This window comes from Schistocerca cancellata, unplaced genomic scaffold (genome assembly GCF_023864275.1).
Source record: "Schistocerca cancellata isolate TAMUIC-IGC-003103 unplaced genomic scaffold, iqSchCanc2.1 HiC_scaffold_780, whole genome shotgun sequence".
Taxonomy (NCBI): domain Eukaryota; kingdom Metazoa; phylum Arthropoda; class Insecta; order Orthoptera; family Acrididae; genus Schistocerca; species Schistocerca cancellata.
This window is the reverse complement of record NW_026046791.1, coordinates 328,832-350,397: the sequence shown is the minus strand read 5'-3', so window position 1 is coordinate 350,397 and position 21,566 is coordinate 328,832.

Genomic DNA, 21,566 nt, shown 5'->3' with positions numbered 1-21,566 from the left:
GGACGCAATTTGAGTGATCCATCGTCATTAGGTGGCCCTGAATGTTACAATTCACTATCGGTTTTTCGTCCGAATTGAAAATCTTTGACTCACAGCAGAACGGCCATAAGGAGCCCGAGGCAGCAATAGACCCATGGAGACAAGTCTGTTGGAGGACGATGTATTGAATCGGGACGCAATTTGTGTGGTCCATCCTCATTAGGTGGCCCTGAATGTTACAATTCACTATCAGTTTTTCGTCCGATTCCAAAATCTTTGACTCACAGCAGAACGGCCATAAGGTGCCCGAGGCAGCAATAGACCCATGGAGACAAGTCTGCTGGAGGACGATGTATTGAATCGGGACGCAATTTGAGTGATCCATCGTCATTAGGTGGCCCTGAACGTTACTATTCACTATCAGTTTTTCGTCCGATTCAAAAATCTTTGACTCACAGCAGAACGGCCATAAGGTGCCCGATGCAGCAATAGACCCATGGAGACAAGTCTGCTGGAGGACGATGTATTGAATCGGGACGCAATTTGAGTGATCCATCGTCATTAGGTGGCCCTGAACGATACAATTCACTATCAGTTTTTCGTTGCATTCGATAATCTAGACTCACAGCAGAACGGCCATAAGGTGCCCGAGGCAGCAATAGACCCATGGAGTCAAGTCGGCTGGAGAACAATGTATTGAATCGGGACGCAATTTGAGTGATCCAACGTCATTAGGTGACCCTGAATGTTACAATTCACTATCAGTTTTTCGTCCGATTCGAAAATCTTTGACTCACAGCAGAACGGCCATAAGGTGCCCGAGGCAGCAATAGACCCATGGAGACAAGTCTGCAGGATGACGATGTATTGAATCGCGACGCAATTTGAGTGTTCCATCGTCATTAGGTGGCCCTGAATGTTACAATTCACTATCGGTTTTTCGTCCGATTGGAAAATCACACTCACAGCAGAACGGCCATAAGGTGCCCGAGGCAGCAATAGACCCATGGGGACAAGTCGGCTGGAGGACGATGTATTGAATCGGGACGCAATTTGAGTGATCCATCGTCATTAGGTGGCCCTGAATGTTACAATTCACTATCGGTTTTTCGTCCGATTCGAAAATCTTTGACTCACAGCAGAACGTCCATAAGGTGCCCGAGGCAGCAATAGACCCATGGAGACAAGTCTGTTGGAGGACGATGTATTGAATCGGGACGCAATTTGAGTGATCCATCGTCATTAGGTGGCCCTGAACGGACAATTCACTATCAGTTTTTCGTCCCATTCGATAATCTAGACTCACAGCAGAACGGCCATAAGGTGCCCGAGGCAGCAATAAGCCCATGGAGACAGGTCTGCTGGAGGACGATGTATTGAATCGGGACGCAATTTGAGTGATCCATCGTCATTAGGTGGCCCTGAATGTTACAATTCACTATCAGTTTTTCGTCAGATTCGATAATCTTTGAGTCACAGCAGAACGGCCATAAGGTGCCCAAGGCAGCAATAGGCCCATGGAGACAAGTCTGCTGGAGGACGATGTATTGAATCGGGACGCAATTTGAGTGATCCATTGTCATTAGGTGGCCCTGAACGTTACAATTCACTATCAGTTATTCGTCCGATTCGAAGATCTTTGACCCACAGCAGAACGGCTATAGGGTGCCCGAGGCAGCAATAGACCCATGGAGACAAGTCGGCTGGAGGACGATGTATTGAATCGGGACGCAATTTGAGCGATCCATCGTCATTAGGTGGCCCTGAAAGTTACAATTCACTATCAGTTTTTCGTCCGATTCGAAAATCTTTGACTCACAGCAGAACGGCCATAAGGTGCCCGATGCAGCAATAGACCCATGGAGACAAGTCGGCTGGAGGACGATGTATTGAAACGGGACGCAATTTGAGTGATCCATCGTCATTAGGTGGCCATGAATGTTACAATTCATTACCTGTTTTTCGTCCGATTCGAAAATCTTTGACTCACAGCAGAACGGCCATAAGGTGCTCGAGGCATTAATAGACCCATGGAGACAAGTCTGCTGGAGGACGATGTATTGAAACGGGAAGCAATTTGAGTGTTCCATCGTCATTAGGTGTCCCTGAACGTTTCAATTCACTATCAGTTTTTCGACCGATTCAAAAATCTTTGACTCACAGCAGAACGGCCATAAGCTGCCCGAGGCAGCAATAGACCCATGGAGACACGTCGGCTGGAGGTCGATGTATTGAATCGGGACACAATTTGAGTGATCCATCGTCATTAGGTGGCCATGAATGTTACAATTCATTACCTGTTTTTCGTCCGATTCGAAAATCTTTGACTCACAGCAGAACGGCCATAAGGTGCCCGAGGCAGCAATAGACCCATGGAGACAAGTCTGCTGGAGGACGATGTATTGAATCGGGACGCAATTTGAGTGATCCATCGTCATTAGGTGGCCCTGAACGTTACTATTCACTATCAGTTTTTCGTCCGATTCAAAAATCTTTGACTCACAGCAAAACGGCCATAAGGTGCCCGATGCAGCAATAGACCCATGGAGACAAGTCTGCTGGAGGACGATGTATTGAATCGGGACGCAATTTGAGTGATCCATCGTCATTAGGTGGCCCTGAACGATACAATTCACTATCAGTTTTTCGTTGCATTCGATAATCTAGACTCACAGCAGAACGGCCATAAGGTGCCCGAGGCAGCAATAGACCCATGGAGTCAAGTCGGCTGGAGAACAATGTATTGAATCGGAACGCAATTTGAGTGATCCATCGTCATTAGGTGACCCTGAATGTTACAATTCACTATCAGTTTTTCGTCCGATTCGAAAATCTTTGACTCACAGCAGAACGGCCATAAGGTGCCCGAGGCAGCAATAGACCCATGGAGACAAGTCTGCAGGATGACGATGTATTGAATCGCGACGCAATTTGAGTGTTCCATCGTCATTAGGAGGCCCTGAATGTTAGAATTAACTATCAGTTTTTCGTCCCATTCGATAATCTAGACTCACGGGAGAACGACCATAAGGTGCCCGAGGCAGCAATAGACCCATGGAGACAAGTCTGCTGGATGACGATGTATTGAATCGGGACGCAATTTGAGTGATCCATCGTCATTAGGTGGCCCTGAATGTTACAATTAACTATCTGTTTTTCGTCCGATTCGAAAATCTTTGACTTACAGCAGAACGGCCATAAGGTGCCCGAGGCAGCAATAGACCCATGGAACAAGTCTGCTGGAGTACGACGTATTGAATCGGGATGCAATTTGAGTGATCCATCGTCATTAGGTGGCCCTGAACGTTACAATTCACTATCAGTTTTTCGTCCGATTGGAAAATCACACTCACAGCAGAACGGCCATAAGGTGCCCGAGGCAGCAATAGACCCATGGGGACAAGTCGGCTGGAGGACGATGTATTGAATCGGGACGCAATTTGAGTGATCCATCGTCATTAGGTGGCCCTGAATGTTACAATTCACTATCGGTTTTTCGTCCGATTGGAAAATCACACTCACAGCAGAACGGCCATAAGGTGCCCGAGGCAGCAATAGACCCATGGGGACAAGTCGGCTGGAGGACGATGTATTGAATCGGGACGCAATTTGAGTGATCCATCGTCATTAGGTGGCCCTGAATGTTACAATTCACTATCGGTTTTTCGTCCGATTCGGAAATCTTTGACTCACAGCAGAACGTCCATAAGGTGCCCGAGGCAGCAATAGACCCATGGAGACAAGTCTGTTGGAGGACGATGTATTTAATCGGGACGCAATTTGAGTGATCCATCGTCATTAGGTGGCCCTGAACGGACAATTCACTATCAGTTTTTCGTCCCATTCGATAATCTTTGACTCACAGCAGAACGGCCATAAGGTGCCCGAGGCAGCAATAGACCCATGGAGACAAGTCTGCTGGATGACGATGTATTGAATCGCGACGCAATTTGAGTGTTCCATCGTCATTAGGAGGCCCTGAATGTTACAATTCACTATCAGTTTTTCGTCCGATTGGAAAATCACACTCACAGCAGAACGGCCATAAGGTGCCCGAGGCAGCAATAGCGCCATTGAGTCAAGTCGGCTGAAGGACGATGTATTGAATCGGGACGCAATTTGTGTGGTCCATCCTCATAAGGTGGCCCTGAAAGTTACAATTCACTATCAGTTTTTCGTCCGATTCGAAAATCTTTGACTCACAGCAGAACGGCCATAAGGTGCCGGAGGCAGCAATAGACCCATGGAGACAAGCCTGCTGGAGGACGATGTATTGAATCGGGACGCAATTTGAGTGATCCATCGTCATTAGGAGGCCCTGAATGTTAGAAATAACTATCAGTTTTTCGTCCGATTCGAAAATCTTTGACTCACAGCAGAACGGCCATAAGGTGCCCGAGGCAGCAATAGCCCCATGGAGACAAGTCTGCTGGAGGACGATGTATTGAATCGGGACGCAATTTGAGTGATCCATTGTCATTAGGTGGCCCTGAACGTTACAATTCACTATCAGTTATTCGTCCGATTCGAAGATCTTTGACCCACAGCAGAACGGCTATAGGGTGCCCGAGGCAGCAATAGACCCATGGAGACAAGTCGGCTGGAGGACGATGTATTGAATCGGGACGCAATTTGAGCGATCCATCGTCATTAGGTGGCCCTGAAAGTTACAATTCACTATCAGTTTTTCGTCCGATTCGAAAATCTTTGACTCACAGCAGAACGGCCATAAGGTGCCCGATGCAGCAATAGACCCATGGAGACAAGTCGGCTGGATGACGATGTATTGAATCGGGACGCAATTTGAGTGATCCATCGTCATTAGGTGGCCCTGAATGTTACAATTCACTATCTGTTTTTCGTCCGATTCGAAAATCTTTGACTTACAGCAGAACGGCCATAAGGTGCCCGAGGCAGCAATAGACCCATGGAACAAGTCTGCTGGAGTACGATGTATTGAATCGGGATGCAATTTGAGTGATCCATCGTCATTAGGTGGCCCTGAACGTTACAATTCACTATCAGTTTTTCGTCCGATTGGAAAATCACACTCACAGCAGAACGGCCATAAGGTGCCCGAGGCAGCAATAGACCCATGGGGACAAGTCGGCTGGAGGACGATGTATTGAATCGGGACGCAATTTGAGTGATCCATCGTCATTAGGTGGCCCTGAATGTTACAATTCACTATCGGTTTTTCGTCCGATTCGAAAATCTTTGACTCACAGCAGAACGTCCATAAGGTGCCCGAGGCAGCAATAGACCCATGGAGACAAGTCTGTTGGAGGACGATGTATTGAATCGGGACGCAATTTGAGTGATCCATCGTCATTAGATGGCCCTGAAAGTTACAATTCACTATCAGTTTTTCGTCCCATTCGATAATCTTTGACTCACAGCAGAACGGCCATAAGGTGCCCGAGGCAGCAATAGACCCATGGAAACAAGTCTGCTGGATGACGATGTATTGAATCGCGACGCAATTTGAGTGTTCCATCGTCATTAGGAGGCCCTGAATGTTACAATTCACTATCAGTTTTTCGTCCGATTCGAAAATCTTTGAGTCACAGCATAAGGTGCCCGAATCAGCAATAGACCCATGGAGACAAGTCTGCTGGAGGACGATGTATTGAATCGGGACGCAATTAGAGGGATCCATCGTCATTAGGTGGCCCTGAACGTTACAATTAACTATCAGTTCTTCGTCCGATTCGAAAATCTTTGACCCACAGCAGAACGGCCATAAGGTGCCCGAAGAAGCAATAGACCCATGGAGACAAGTCGGCTGGAGGACGATGTATTGAATCGGGACGCAATTTGAGTGATCCATCGTCATTAGGTGGCCCTGAATGTTACAATTCACTATCAGTTTTTCGTCCGATTGGAAAATCACACTCACAGCAGAACGGCCATAAGGTGCCCGAGGCAGCAATAGACCCATGGGGACAAGTCGGCTGGAGGACGATGTATTGAATCGGGACGCAACTTGAGTGATCCATCGTCATTAGGTGGCCCAGAATGTTACAATTCACTATCGGTTTTTCGTCCGATTCGAAAATCTTTGACTCACAGCAGAACGGCCATAAGGTGCCCGAGGCAGCAATAGACCCATGGAGACAAGTCTGTTGGAGGACGATGTATTGAATCGGGACGCAATTTGATTGATCCATCGTCATTAGGTGGCCCTGAATGTACAATTCACTATCAGTTTTTCGTCCCATTCGATAATCTAGACTCACAGCAGATCGGCCATAAGGTGCCCGAGGCAGCAATAGAGCCATTGAGTCAAGTCGGCTGAAGGACGATGTATTGAATCGGGACGCAATTTGTGTGGTCCATCCTCATAAGGTGGCCCTGAAAGTTACAATTCACTATCAGTTTTTCGTCCGATTCGAAAATCTTTGACTCACAGCAGAACGGCCATAAGGTGCCCGAGGCAGCAATAGACCCATGGAGACAAGCCTGCTGGAGGACGATGTATTGAATCGGGACGCAATTTGAGTGATCCATCGTCATTAGGTGGCCCTGAACGTTACAATTCACTATCAGTTTTTCGTCCGATTCGAAAATCTTTGACTCACAGCAGAACGGGCATAAGGTGCCCGAGGCAGCAATAGACCCATGGAGACAAGTCGGCTGGAGGACGATGTATTGAATCGGGACGCAATTTGAGTGATCCATCGTCATTAGGTGGCCCTGAATGTTACAATTCACTATCAGTTTTTCGTCCGATTCGAAAATCTTTGACTCACAGCAGAACGGCCATAAGGTGCCAGAGGCAGCAATAGACCCATGGAGACAAGTCTGCTGGAGGACGATGTATCGAAACGGGACGCAATTTGAGTGATCCATCGTCATTAGGTGTCCCTGAACGTTACAATTCACTATCAGTTTTTCGTTCGATTTGAAAATCTTTGACTCACAGCAGAACGGCCATTAGGTGCCCGAGGTAGCAATAGACCCATGGAGACAAGTCGGCTGGAGGGCGATGTATTGAATCGGGACGCAATTTGAGTGATCGATCGTCATTAGGTGGCCCTGAATGTTACAATTCACTATCAGTTTTTCGTCAGATTCGAAAATCTTTGAGTCACAGCAGAACGGCCATAAGGTGCCCGAGGCAGCAATAGGCCCATGGAGACAAGTCTGCAGGTTGACGATGTATTGAATCGGGACGCAATTTGAGTGTTCCATCGTCATTAGGAGGCCCTGAACGTTACAATTCACTATTAGTTTTTCGTCCGATTCGGAAATCTATGACTCACAGCAGAACGCCCATAAGGAGCCCGAGGCAGCAATAGACCCATGGAGACAAGTTGGCTGGAGGACGATGTATTGAATCGGGACGCAATTTGAGTGATCCATCGTCATTAGGTGGCCGTGAACGTTACAATTCACTATCAGTTTTTCGTCCCATTCGATAATCTAGACTCACAGCAGAACGGCCATAAGGTGCCCGAGGCAGCATTAGACCCATGCAGTCAAGTCGGCTGGAGGACGATGTATTGAATCGGGACGCAATTTGTGTAGTCCATCCTCATTAGGTGGCCCTGAATGTTACAATTCACTATCAGTTTTTCGTCCGATTCGAAAATCTTTGGCTCACACCAGAACGGCCATAAGGTGCCCGAGGCAGCAATAGACCCATGGAGACAAGTCGGCTGGAGGACGATGTATTGAATCGGGACGCAATTTGAGTGATCCATCGTCATTAGGTGGCCCTGAATGTTACAATTCACTATCAGTTTCTCGTCAGATTTGAAAATCTTTGAGTCGCAGCAGAACGGCCATAAGGTGCCCGAGGCAGCAATAGACCCATGGAGACAAGTCTGCTGGAGGACGATGTATTGAATCGGGACGCAATTTGAGTGATCCATCGTCATTAGGTGGCCCTGAACGTTACAATTCACTATCAGTTCTTCGTCCGATTCGAAAATCTTTGACCCACAGCAGAACGGCCATAAGGTGCCCGAGGCAGCAATAGACCCATGGAGACAAGTCGGCTGGAGGACGATGTATTGAATCGGGACGCAATTTGAGTGATCCATCGTCATTAGGTGGCCATGAATGTTACAATTCACTATCTGTTTTTCGTCCGATTCGAAAATCTTTGACTCACAGCAGAACGGCCATAAGGTGCCCGAGGCAGCAATAGGCCCATGGAGACAAGTCTGCTGGAGGACGATGTATTGAATCGGGACGCAGTTTGAGTGTTCCATCGTCATTAGGTGTCCCTGAACGTTACAATTCACTATCAGTTTCTCGTCCGATTCAAAAATCTTTGTCTCACAGCAGAACGGCCATAAGGTGCCCAAGGCAGCAATAGACCCATGGAGACAAGTCTGCTGGAGGACGATGTATTGAATCGGGACGCAATTTGGGTGATCCATCGTCATTAGGTGGCCCTGAACGTTACAATTCACTATCAGTTTTTCGTCGCATTCGATAATCTAGACTCACAGCAGAACGGCCATAAGGTGCCCGATGCAGCAATAGACCCATGGAGACAAGTAGGCTGGAGGACGATGTATTGAATCGGGACGCAATTAGAGTGATCCATCGTCATTAGATGGCCATGAATGTTACAATTCATTATCTGTTTTTCGTCCGATTAGAAAATCTTTCACTCACAGCAGAACGGCCATAAGGTGCCCGAGGCAGCAATAGACCAATGGAGACAAGTCTGCTGGAGGACGATGTATTGAATCGGGACGCAATTTGAGTGTTCCATCGTCATTTGGTGTCCATGAACGTTACAATTCACTATCAGTTTTTCGTCCGATTCAAAAATCTTTGACTCACAGCAGAACGGCCATAAGGTGCCCAAGGCAGCAATAGACCCATGGAGACAAGTCTGCTGGAGGACGATGTATTGAATCGGGACGCAATTTGAGTGATCCATCGTCATTAGGTGGCCTGAACGTTACAATTCAATATCAGTTTTTCGTCGCATTCGATAATCTAGACTCACAGCAGAACGGCCATAAGGTGCCCGAGGCAGCAATAGACCCATGGAGTCAAGTCGGCTGGAGAACGATGTATTGAATCGGGACGCAATTTGAGTGATCCATCGTCATTATGTGGCCCTGAATGTTACAATTCACTATCAGTTTTTCGTCCGATTCGAAAATCTTTGACTCACAGCAGAACGGCCATAAGGTGCCCGAGGCAGCAATAGACCCATGGAGACAAGTCTGCAGGATGACGATGTATTGAATCGGGACGCAATTTGAGTGTTCCATCGTCATTAGGTGGCCCTGAACGTACAATTCACTATCAGTTTTTCGTCCCATTCGATAATCTAGACTCACAGCAGAACGGCCATAAGGTGCCCGAGGCAGCAATAGAGCCATTGAGTCAAGCCGGCTGAAGGACGATGTATTGAATCGGGACGCAATTTGTGTGGTCCATCCTCATTAGGTGGCCCTGAATGTTACAATTCACTATCAGTTTTTCGTCCGATTCGAAAATCTTTGACTCACAGGAGAACGGCCATAAGGTGCCCGATGCAGCAATAGACCCATGGAGACAAGTCGGCTGGAGGACGATGTATTGAATCGGGACGCAATTTGAGTGATCCATCGTCATTAGGTGGCCATGAATGTTACAATTCACTATCTGTTTTTCGTCCGATTCGATAATCTTTGACTCACAGCAGAACGGCCATAAGGTGCCCGAGGCAGCAATAGACCCATGGAGACAAGTCTGCTGGAGGACGATGTATTGAATCGGGACGCAATTTGAGTGTTCCATCGTCATTAGGTGTCCCTGACCGTTACAATTCACTATCAGTTTTTCGTCCGATTCAAAAATCTTTGACTCACAGCAGAACGGCCATAAGGTGCCCGAGGCAGCAATAGACCCATGGAGGCAAGTCGGCTGGAGGACGATGTATTGAATCGTGACGCAATTTGAGTGATCCATCGTCATTAGGTGGCCCTGAACGTTACAATTCACTATCATTTTTTCGTCGCATTCGATAATCTAGACTCACAGCAGAACGGCCATAAGGTGCCCGAGGCAGCAATAGACCCATGGAGTCAAGTCGGCTGGAGAACGATGTATTGAATCGGGACGCAATTTGAGTGATTCATCGTCATTAGGTGGCCCTGAATGTTACAATTCACTATCAGTTTTTCGTCCGATTCGAAAATCTTTGCCTCACAGCAGAACGGCCATAAGGTGCCCGAGGCAGCAATAGACCCATGGAGACAAGTCTGCAGGATGACGATGTATTGAATCGGGACGCAATTTGAGTGTTCCATCGTCATTAGGTGGCCCTGAACGTACAATTCACTATCAGTTTTTCGTCCCATTCGATAATCTAGACTCACAGCAGAACGGCCATAAGGTGCCCGAGGCAGCAATAGGCCCATGGAGACAAGTCTGCTGGAGGACGATGTATTGAATCGGGACGCAATTTGAGTGATCCATCGTCATTAGGTGGCCCTGAAAGTTACAATTCACTATCAGTTTTTCGTCCGATTCGAAAATCTTTGACTCACAGCACAACGGCCATATGGTGCCCGAGGCAGCAATAGACCCATGGAGACAAGTCTGCTGGAGGACGATGTATTGAATCGGGACGCAATTTGAGTGATCCATCGTCATTAGGTGGCCCTGAACGTTACAATTCACTATCAGTTTTTCGTCGCATTCGATAATCTAGACTCACAGCAGAACGGCCATAAGGTGCCCGAGGCAGCAATAGACTCATGCAGTCAAGTCGGCTGGAGGATGATGTATTGAATCGGGACGCAATTTGAGTGATCCATCGTCATTAGGTGGCCCTGAATGTTACAATTTACTATCAGTTTTTCGTCCGATTCGAAAATCTTTGACTCACAGCAGAACGGCCATCAGGTGCCCGAGGCAGCAATAGACCCATGGAGACAAGTCTGCAGGATGACGATGTATTGAATCGCGACGCAATTTGAGTGTTCCATCGTCATTAGGAGGCCCTGAATGTTAGAATTAACTATCAGTTTTTCGTCCCATTCGATAATCTAGACACACGGGAGAACGACCATAAGGTGCCCGAGGCAGCAATAGACCCATGGAGACAAGTCTGCTGGTGGACGATGTATTGAATCGGGACGCAGTTTGAGTGTTCCATCGTCAGTAGGTGTCCCTGAACGTTACAATTCACTATCAGTTTCTCGTCCGATTCAAAAATCTTTGTCTCACAGCAGAACGGCCATAAGGTGCCCGAGGCAGCAATAGACCCATGGAGACAAGTCTGCTGGAGGACGATGTATTGAATCGGGACGCTATTTGGGTGATCCATCGTCATTAGGTGGCCCTGAACGTTACAATTCACTATCAGTTTTTCGTCGCATTCGATAATCTAGACTCACAGCAGAACGGCCATAAGGTGCCCGATGCAGCAATAGACCCATGGAGACAAGTAGGCTGGAGGACGATGTATTGAATCGGGACGCAATTAGAGTGATCCATCGTCATTAGGTGGCCATGAATGTTACAATTCATTATCTGTTTTTCGTCCGATTCGAAAATCTTTCACTCACAGCAGAACGGCCATAAGGTGCCCGAGGCAGCAATAGACCCATGGAGACAAGTCTGCTGGAGGACGATGTATTGAATCGGGACGCAATTTGAGTGTTCCATCGTCATTTGGTGTCCCTGAACGTTACAATTCACTATCAGTTTTTCGTCCGATTCAAAAATCTTTGACTCACAGCAGAACGGCCATAAGGTGCCCAAGGCAGCAATAGACCCATGGAGACAAGTCTGCTGGAGGACGATGTATTGAATCGGGACGCAATTTGAGTGATCCATCGTCATTAGGTGGCCCTGAACGATGCAATTCACTATCAGTTTTTCGTCCGATTCGAAAATCTTTGACTCACAGCACAACGGCCATAAGGTGCCCGAGGCAGCAATAGACCCATGGAGACAAGTCTGCTGGAGGACGATGTATTGAATCGGGACGCAATTTGAGTGATCCATCGTCATTAGGTGGCCCTGAACGTTACAATTCACTATCAGTTTTTCGTCGCATTCGATAATCTAGACTCACAGCAGAACGGCCATAAGGTGCCCGAGGCAGCAATAGACTCATGCAGTCAAGTCGGCTAGAGGATGATGTATTGAATCGGGACGCAATTTGAGTGATCCATCGTCATTAGGAGGCCCTGAATGTTAGAAATAACTATCAGTTTTTCGTCCCATTCGATAATCTAGACACACGGGAGAACGACCATAAGGTGCCCGAGGCAGCAATAGACCCATGGAGACAAGTCTGCTGGTGGACGATGTATTGAATCGGGACGCAGTTTGAGTGTTCCATCGCCATTAGGTGTCCCTGAACGTTACAATTCACTATCAGTTTCTCGTCCGATTCAAAAATCTTTGTCTCACAGCATAACGGCCATAAGGTGCCCGAGGCAGCAATAGACCCATGGAGACAAGTCTGCTGGAGGACGATGTATTGAATCGGGACGCAATTTGGGTGATCCATCGTCATTAGGTGGCCCTGAACGTTACAATTCACTATCAGTTTTTCGTCGCATTCGATAATCTAGACTCACAGCAGAACGGCCATAAGGTGCCCGATGCAGCAATAGACCCATGGAGACAAGTAGGCTGGAGGACGATGTATTGAATCGGGACGCAATTAGAGTGATCCATCGTCATTAGGTGGCCATGAATGTTACAATTCATTATCTGTTTTTCGTCCGATTCGAAAATCTTTCACTCACAGCAGAACGGCCATAAGGTGCCCGAGGCAGCAATAGGACCATGGAGACAAGTCTGCTGGAGGACGATGTATTGAATCGGGACGCAATTTGAGTGTTCCATCGTCATTTGGTGTCCCTGAACGTTACAATTCACTATCAGTTTTTCGTCCGATTCAAAAATCTTTGACTCACAGCAGAACGGCCATAAGGTGCCCAAGGCAGCAATAGACCCATGGAGACAAGTCTGCTGGAGGACGATGTATTGAATCGGTACGCAATTTGAGTGATCCATCGTCATTAGGTGGCCTGAACGTTACAATTCAATATCAGTTTTTCGTCGCATTCGATAATCTAGACTCACAGCAGAACGGCCATAAGGTGCCCGAGGCAGCAATAGAGCCATTGAGTCAAGTCGGCTGAAGGACGATGTATTGAATCGGGACGCAATTTGTGTGGTCCATCCTCATTAGGTGGCCCTGAATGTTACAATTCACTATCAGTTTTTCGTCCGATTCGAAAATCTTTGACTCACAGGAGAACGGCCATAAGGTGCCCGATGCAGCAATAGACCCATGGAGACAAGTCGGCTGGAGGACGATGTATTGAATCGGGACGCAATTTGAGTGATCCATCGTCATTAGGTGGCCATGAATGTTACAATTCACTATCTGTTTTTCGTCCGATTCGATAATCTTTGACTCACAGCAGAACGGCTATAAGGTGCCCGAGGCAGCAATAGACCCATGGAGACAAGTCTGCTGGAGGACGATGTATTGAATCGGGACGCAATTTGAGTGTTCCATCGTCATTAGGTGTCCCTGACCGTTACAATTCACTATCAGTTTTTCGTCCGATTCAAAAATCTTTGACTCACAGCAGAACGGCCATAAGGTGCCCGAGGCAGCAATAGACCCATGGAGACAAGTCGGCTGGAGGACGATGTATTGAATCGTGACGCAATTTGAGTGATCCATCGTCATTAGGTGGCCCTGAACGTTACAATTCACTATCATTTTTTCGTCGCATTCGATAATCTAGACTCACAGCAGAACGGCCATAAGGTGCCCGAGGCAGCAATAGACCCATGGAGTCAAGTCGGCTGGAGAACGATGTATTGAATCGGGACGCAATTTGAGTGATTCATCGTCATTAGGTGGCCCTGAATGTTACAATTCACTATCAGTTTTTCGTCCGATTCGAAAATCTTTGACTCACAGCAGAACGGCCATAAGGTGCCCGAGGCAGCAATAGACCCATGGAGACAAGTCTGCAGGATGACGATGTATTGAATCGGGACGCAATTTGAGTGTTCCATCGTCATTAGGTGGCCCTGAACGTACAATTCACTATCAGTTTTTCGTCCCATTCGATAATCTAGACTCACAGCATAACGGCCATAAGGTGCCCGAGACAGCAATAGAGCCATTGAGTCAAGTCGGCTGAAGGACGATGTATTGAATCGGGACGCAATTTGTGTGGTCCATCCTCATTAGGTGGCCCTGAATGTTACAATTCACTATCAGTTTTTCGTCCGATTCGAAAATCTTTGACTCACACCAGAACGGCCATAAGGTGCCCGAGGCAGCAATAGACCCATGGAGACAAGTCTGCAGGATGACGATGTATTGAATCGGGACGCAATTTGAGTGTTCCATCGTCATTAGGTGGCCCTGAACGTACAATTCACTATCAGTTTTTCGTCCCATTCGATAATCTAGACTCACAGCAGAACGGCCATAAGGTGCCCGAGGCAGCAATAGGCCCATGGAGACAAGTCTGCTGGAGGACGATGTATTGAATCGGGACGCAATTTGAGTGATCCATCGTCATTAGGTGGCCCTGAACGATGCAATTCACTATCAGTTTTTCGTCCGATTCGAAAATCCTTGACTCACAGCACAACGGCCATAAGGTGCCCGAGGCAGCAATAGACCCATGGAGACAAGTCTGCTGGAGGACGATGTATTGAAACGGGACGCAATTTGAGTGATCCATCGTCATTAGGTGGCCCTGAACGTTACAATTCACTATCAGTTTTTCGTCGCATTCGATAATCTAGACTCACAGCAGAACGGCCATAAGGTGCCCGAGGCAGCAATAGACTCATGCAGTCAAGTCGGCTGGAGGATGATGTATTGAATCGGGACGCAATTTGAGTGATCCATCGTCATTAGGTGGCTCTGAATGTTAGAATTTACTATCAGTTTCTCGTCCGATTCAAAAATCTTTGACTCACAGCAGAACGGCCATAAGGTGCCCGGGGCAGCAATAGACCCATGGAGACAAGTCTGCTGGAGGACGATGTATTGAATCGGGACGCAATTTGGGTGATCCATCGTCATTAGGTGGCCCTGAACGTTACAATTCACTATCAGTTTTTCGTCGCATTCGATAATCTAGACTCACAGCAGAACGGCCATAAGGTGCCCGATGCAGCAATAGACCCATGGAGACTAGTAGGCTGGAGGACGATGTATTGAATCGGGACGCAATTAGAGTGATCCATCGTCATTAGGTGGCCATGAATGTTACAATTCATTATCTGTTTTTCGTCCGATTCGAAAATCTTTCACTCACAGCAGAACGGCCATAAGGTGCCCGAGGCAGCAATAGACTCATGCAGTCAAGTCGGCTGGAGGATGATGTATTGAATCGGGACGCAATTTGAGTGATCCATCGTCATTAGGTGGCCCTGAATGTTACAATTCACTACCAGTTTTTCGACCGATTCGAAAATCTTTGACTCACAGGAGAACGGCCATAAGGTGCCCGATGCAGCAATAGACCCATGGACACAAGTCGGCTGGAGGACGATGTATTGAATCGGGACGCAATTTGAGTGATCCATCGTCATTAGGTGGCCATGAATGTTACAATTCACTATCTGTTTTTCGTCCGATTCGAAAATCTTTGACTCACAGCAGAACGGCCATAAGGTGCCCGAGGCAGCAATAGACCCATGGAGACAAGTCTGCTGGAGGACGATGTATTGAATCGGGACGCAATTTGAGTGTTCCATCGTCATTAGGAGTCCCTGACCGTTACAATTCACTATCAGTTTTTCGTCCGATTCAAAAATCTTTGACTCACAGCAGAACGGCCATAAGGTGCCCGAGGCAGCAATAGACCCATGGAGACAAGTCGGCTGGAGGACGATGTATTGAATCGTGACGCAATTTGAGTGATCCATCGTCATTAGGTGGCCCTGAACGTTACAATTCACTATCATTTTTTCGTCGCATTCGATAATCTAGACTCACAGCAGAACGGCCATAAGGTGCCCGAGGCAGCAATAGACCCATGGAGTCAAGTCGGCTGGAGAACGATGTATTGAATCGGGACGCAATTTGAGTGATTCATCGTCATTAGGTGGCCCTGATTGTTACAATTGACTATCAGTTTTTCGTCCGATTCGAAAATCTTTGACTCACAGCAGAACGGCCATAAGGTGCCCGAGGCAGCAATAGACCCATGGAGACAAGTCTGCAGGATGACGATGTATTGAATCGGGACGCAATTTGAGTGTTCCAACGTCATTAGGTGGCCCTGAACGTACAATTCACTATCAGTTTTTCGTCCCATTCGATAATCTAGACTCACAGCAGAACGGCCATAAGGTGCCCGAGGCAGCAATAGGCCCATGGAGACAAGTCTGCTGGAGGACGATGTATTGAATCGGCACGCAATTTGAGTGATCCATCGTCATTAGGTGGCCCTGAACGTTACAATTCACTATCAGTTTTTCGTCGCATTCGATAATCTAGACTCACAGCAGAACGGCCATAAGGTGCCCGAGGCAGCAATAGACTCATGCAGTCAAGTCGGCTGGAGGATGATGTATTGAATCGGGACGCAATTTGAGTGATCCATCGTCATTAGGTGGTCCTGAATGTTACAATTTACTATCAGTTTCTCGTCCGATTCAAAAATCTTTGACTCACAGCAGAACGGCCATAAGGTGCCCGGGGCAGCAATAGACCCATGGAGACAAGTCTGCTGGTGGACGATGTATTGAATCGGGACGCAATTTGGGTGATCCATCGTCATTAGGTGGCCCTGAACGTTACAATTCACTATCAGTTTTTCGTCGCATTCGATAATCTAGACTCACAGCAGAACGGCCATAAGGTGCCCGATGCAGCAATAGACCCATGGAGACTAGTAGGCTGGAGGACGATGTATTGAATCGGGACGCAATTAGAGTGATCCATCGTCATTAGGTGGCCATGAATGTTACAATTCATTATCTGTTTTTCGTCCGATTCGAAAATCTTTCACTCACAGCAGAACGGCCATAAGGTGCCCGAGGCAGCAATAGACTCATGCAGTCAAGTCGGCTGGAGGATGATGTATTGAATCGGGACGCAATTTGAGTGATCCATCGTCATTAGGTGGCCCTGAATGTTACAATTCACTATCAGTTTTTCGTCCGATTCGAAAATCTTTGACTCACAGCAGAACGGCCATAAGGTGCCCGAGGCAGCAAAGACCCATGGAGACAAGTCTGCAGGATGACGATGTATTGAATCGGGACGCAATTTGAGTGTTCCATCGTCATTAGGTGGCCCTGAACGTACAATTCACTATCAGTTTTTCGTCCCATTCGATAATCTAGACTCACAGCAGAACGGCCATAAGGTGCCCGAGGCAGCAATAGAGCCATTGAGTCAAGTCGGCTGAAGGACGATGTATTGAATCGGGACGCAATTTGTGTGGTCCATCCTCATTAGGTGGCCCTGAATGTTACAATTCACTATCAGTTTTTCGTCCGATTCGAAAATCTTTGACTCACACCAGAACGGCCATAAGGTGCCCGGGGCAGCAATAGACCCATGGAGACAAGTCGGCTGGAGGACGATGTATTGAATCGGGACGCAATTTGAGTGATCCATCGTCATTAGGTGGCCCTGAAAGTTATAATTCACTATCAGATTTTCGTCCGATTCGAAAATCTTTGACTCACACCAGAACGGCCATAAGGTGCCCGGGGCAGCAATAGACCCATGGAGACAAGTCGGCTGGAGGACGATGTATTGAATCGGGACGCAATTTGAGTGATCCATCGTCATTAGGTGGCCATGAATGTTACAATTCACTATCTGTTTTTCGTCCGATTCGATAATCTTTGACTCACAGCAGAACGGCCATAAGGTGCCCGAGGCAGCAATAGACCCATGGAGACAAGTCTGCTGGAGGACGATGTATTGAATCGGGACGCAATTTGAGTGTTCCATCGTCATTAGGTGTCCCTGACCGTTACAATTCACTATCAGTTTTTCGTCCGATTCAAAAATCTTTGACTCACAGCAGAACGGCCATAAGGTGCCCGAGGCAGCAATAGACCCATGGAGACAAGTCGGCTGGAGGACGATGTATTGAATCGTGACGCAATTTGAGTGATCCATCGTCATTAGGTGGCCCTGAACGTTACAATTCACTATCATTTTTTCGTCGCATTCGATAATCTAGACTCACAGCAGAACGGCCATAAGGTGCCCGAGGCAGCAATAGACCCATGGAGTCAAGTCGGCTGGAGAACGATGTATTGAATCGGGACGCAATTTGAGTGATTCATCGTCATTAGGTGGCCCTGAATGTTACAATTCACTATCAGTTTTTCGTCCGATTCGAAAATCTTTGACTCACAGCAGAACGGCCATAAGGTGCCCGAGGCAGCAATAGACCCATGGAGACAAGTCTGCAGGATGACGATGTATTGAATCGGGACGCAATTTGAGTGTTCCATCGTCATTAGGTTTCCCTGAACGTACAATTCACTATCAGTTTTTCGTCCCATTCGATAATCTAGACTCACAGCAAAACGGCCATAAGGTGCCCGAGGCAGCAATAGAGCCATTGAGTCAAGTCGGCTGAAGGACGATGTATTGAATCGGGACGCATTTTGTGAGGTCCATCCTCATTAGGTGGCCCTGAATGTTACAATTCACTATCAGTTTTTCGTCCGATTCGAAAATCTTTGACTCACACCAGAACGGCCATAAGGTGCCCGGGGCAGCAATAGACCCATGGAGACAAGTCGGCTGGAGGACGATGTATTGAATCGGGACGCAATTTGAGTGATCCATCGTCATTAGGTGGCCCTGAAAGTTACAATTCACTATCAGTTTTTCGTCCGATTCGAAAATCTTTGACTCACAGGAGAACGGCCATAAGGTGCCCGATGCAGCAATAGACCCATGGAGGCAAGTCGGCTGGAGGACGATGTATTGAATCGGGACGCAATTTGAGTGATCCATCGTCATTAGGTGGCCATGAATGTTACAATTCACTATCGGTTTTTCGTCCGATTCGAAAATCTTTGACTCACAGCAGAACGGCCATAAGGTGCCCGAGGCAGCAATAGACCCATGGAGACAAGTCTGCTGGAGGACGATGTATTGAATCGGGACGCAATTTGAGTGTTCCATCGTCATTAGGTGTCCCTGACCGTTACAATTCACTATCAGTTTTTCGTCCGATTCAAAAATCTTTGACTCACAGCAGAACGGCCATAAGGTGCCCGAGGCAGCAATAGACCCATGGAGACAAGTCGGCTGGAGGACGATGTATTGAATCGTGACGCAATTTGAGTGATCCATCGTCATTAGGTGGCCCTGAACGTTACAATTCACTATCATTTTTTCGTCGCATTCGATAATCTAGACTCACAGCAGAACGGCCATAAGGTGCCCGAGGCAGCAATAGACCCATGGAGTCAAGTCGGCTGGAGAACGATGTATTGAATCGGGACGCAATTTGAGTGATTCATCGTCATTAGGTGGCCCTGAATGTTACAATTCACTATCAGTTTTTCGTCCGATTCGAAAATCTTTGACACACAGCAGAACGGCCATAAGGTGCCCGAGGCAGCAATAGACCCATGGAGACAAGTCTGCAGGATGACGATGTATTGAATCGGGACGCAATTTGAGTGTTCCATCGTCATTAGGTGGCCCTGAACGTACAATTCACTATCAGTTTTTCGTCTCATTCGATAATCTAGACTCACAGCAGAACGGCCATAAGGTGCCCGAGGCAGCAATAGAGCCATTGAGTCAAGTCGGCTGAAGGACGATGTATTGAATCGGGACGCAATTTGTGTGGTCCATCCTCATTAGGTGGCCCTGAATGTTACAATTCACTATCAGTTTTTCGTCCGATTCGAAAATCTTTGACTCACACCAGAACGGCCATAAGGTGCCCGGGGCAGCAATAGACCCATGGAGACAAGTCGGCTGGAGGACGATGTATTGAATCGGGACGCAATTTGAGTGATCCATCGTCATTAGGTGGCCGTGAAAGTTACAATTCACTATCAGTTTTTCGTCCGATTCGAAAATCTTTGACTCACAGGAGAACGGCCATAAGGTGCCCGATGCAGCAATAGACCCATGGAGACAAGTCGGCTGGAGGACGATGTATTGAATCGGGACGCAATTTGAGTGATCCATCGTCATTAGGTGGCCATGAATGTTACAATTCACTATCTGTTTTTCGTCCGATTCGAAAATCTTTGACTCACAGCAGAACGGCCATAAGGTGCCCGAGGCAGCAATAGACCCATGGAGACAAGTCTGCTGGAGGACGATGTATTGAATCGGGACGCAATTTGAGTGTTCCATCGTCATTAGGTGTCCCTGACCGTTACAATTCATTATCAGTTTTTCGTCCGATTCAAAAATCTTTGACTCACAGCAGAACGGCCATAAGGTGCCCGAGGCAGCAATAGACCCATGGAGACAAGTCGGCTGGAGGACGATGTATTGAATCGTGACGCAATTTGAGTGATCCATCGTCATTAGGTGGCCCTGAACGTTACAATTCACTATCATTTTTTCGTCGCATTCGATAATCTAGACTCACAGCAGAACGGCCATAAGGTGCCCGAGGCAGCAATAGACCCATGGAGTCAAGTCGGCTGGAGAACGATGTATTGAATCGGGACGCAATTTGAGTGATCCATCGTCATTAGGTGGCCCTGAATGTTACAATTCACTGTCAGTTTTTCGTCCGATTCGAAAATCTTTGACTCACAGCAGAACGGCCATAAGGTGCCCGAGGCAGCAATAGACCCATGGAGACAAGTCTGCAGGATGACGATGTATTGAATCGGGACGCAATTTGAGTGTTCCATCGTCATTAGAAGCCCCTGAATGATAGAATTAACTATCAGTTTTTCGTCCCATTCGATAATCTAGATTCACGGGAGAGCGACCATAAGGTGCCCGAGGCAGCAATAGACCCATGGAGACAAGTCTGCTGGAGGACGATGTATTGAATCGGGACGCAATTTGAGTGATCCATCGTCATTAGGTGTCCCTGACCGTTACAATTCACTATCAGTTTTTCGTCCGATTTGAAAATCTTTGACTCACAGCAGAACGGCCATAATGTGCCCGAGGCAGCAATAGACCCATGGAGACTAGTCTGCTGGAGCACGAGGTATTGAATCGGGATGCAATTTGACTGTTCGATAGTCATTAGGAGGCCCTGAACGTTACAGTTCACTATCAGTTTTTCGTCCGATTCGAAAATCTATGACTCACAGCAGAACGCCCATAAGGTGTCCGAGGCAGCAATAGACCCATGGAGACAAGTCGGCTGGAGGACGATGTATTGAATCGGGACGCAATTTGAGTGATCCATCGTCATTAGGTGGCCCTGAAAGTTACAATTCACTATCAGTTTTTCGACCGATTCGAAAATCTTTGACTCACAGCAGAACGGCACTAAGGTGCCCGAGGCAGCAATAGACCCATGGAGACAAGTCTGCTGGAGGACGATGTATTGAATCGGGACGCAATTTGAGTGATCCATCGTCATTAGGTGGCCCTGAACGTTACAATTCACTTTCAGTTTTTCGTCCCATTCGATAATCTAGACTCA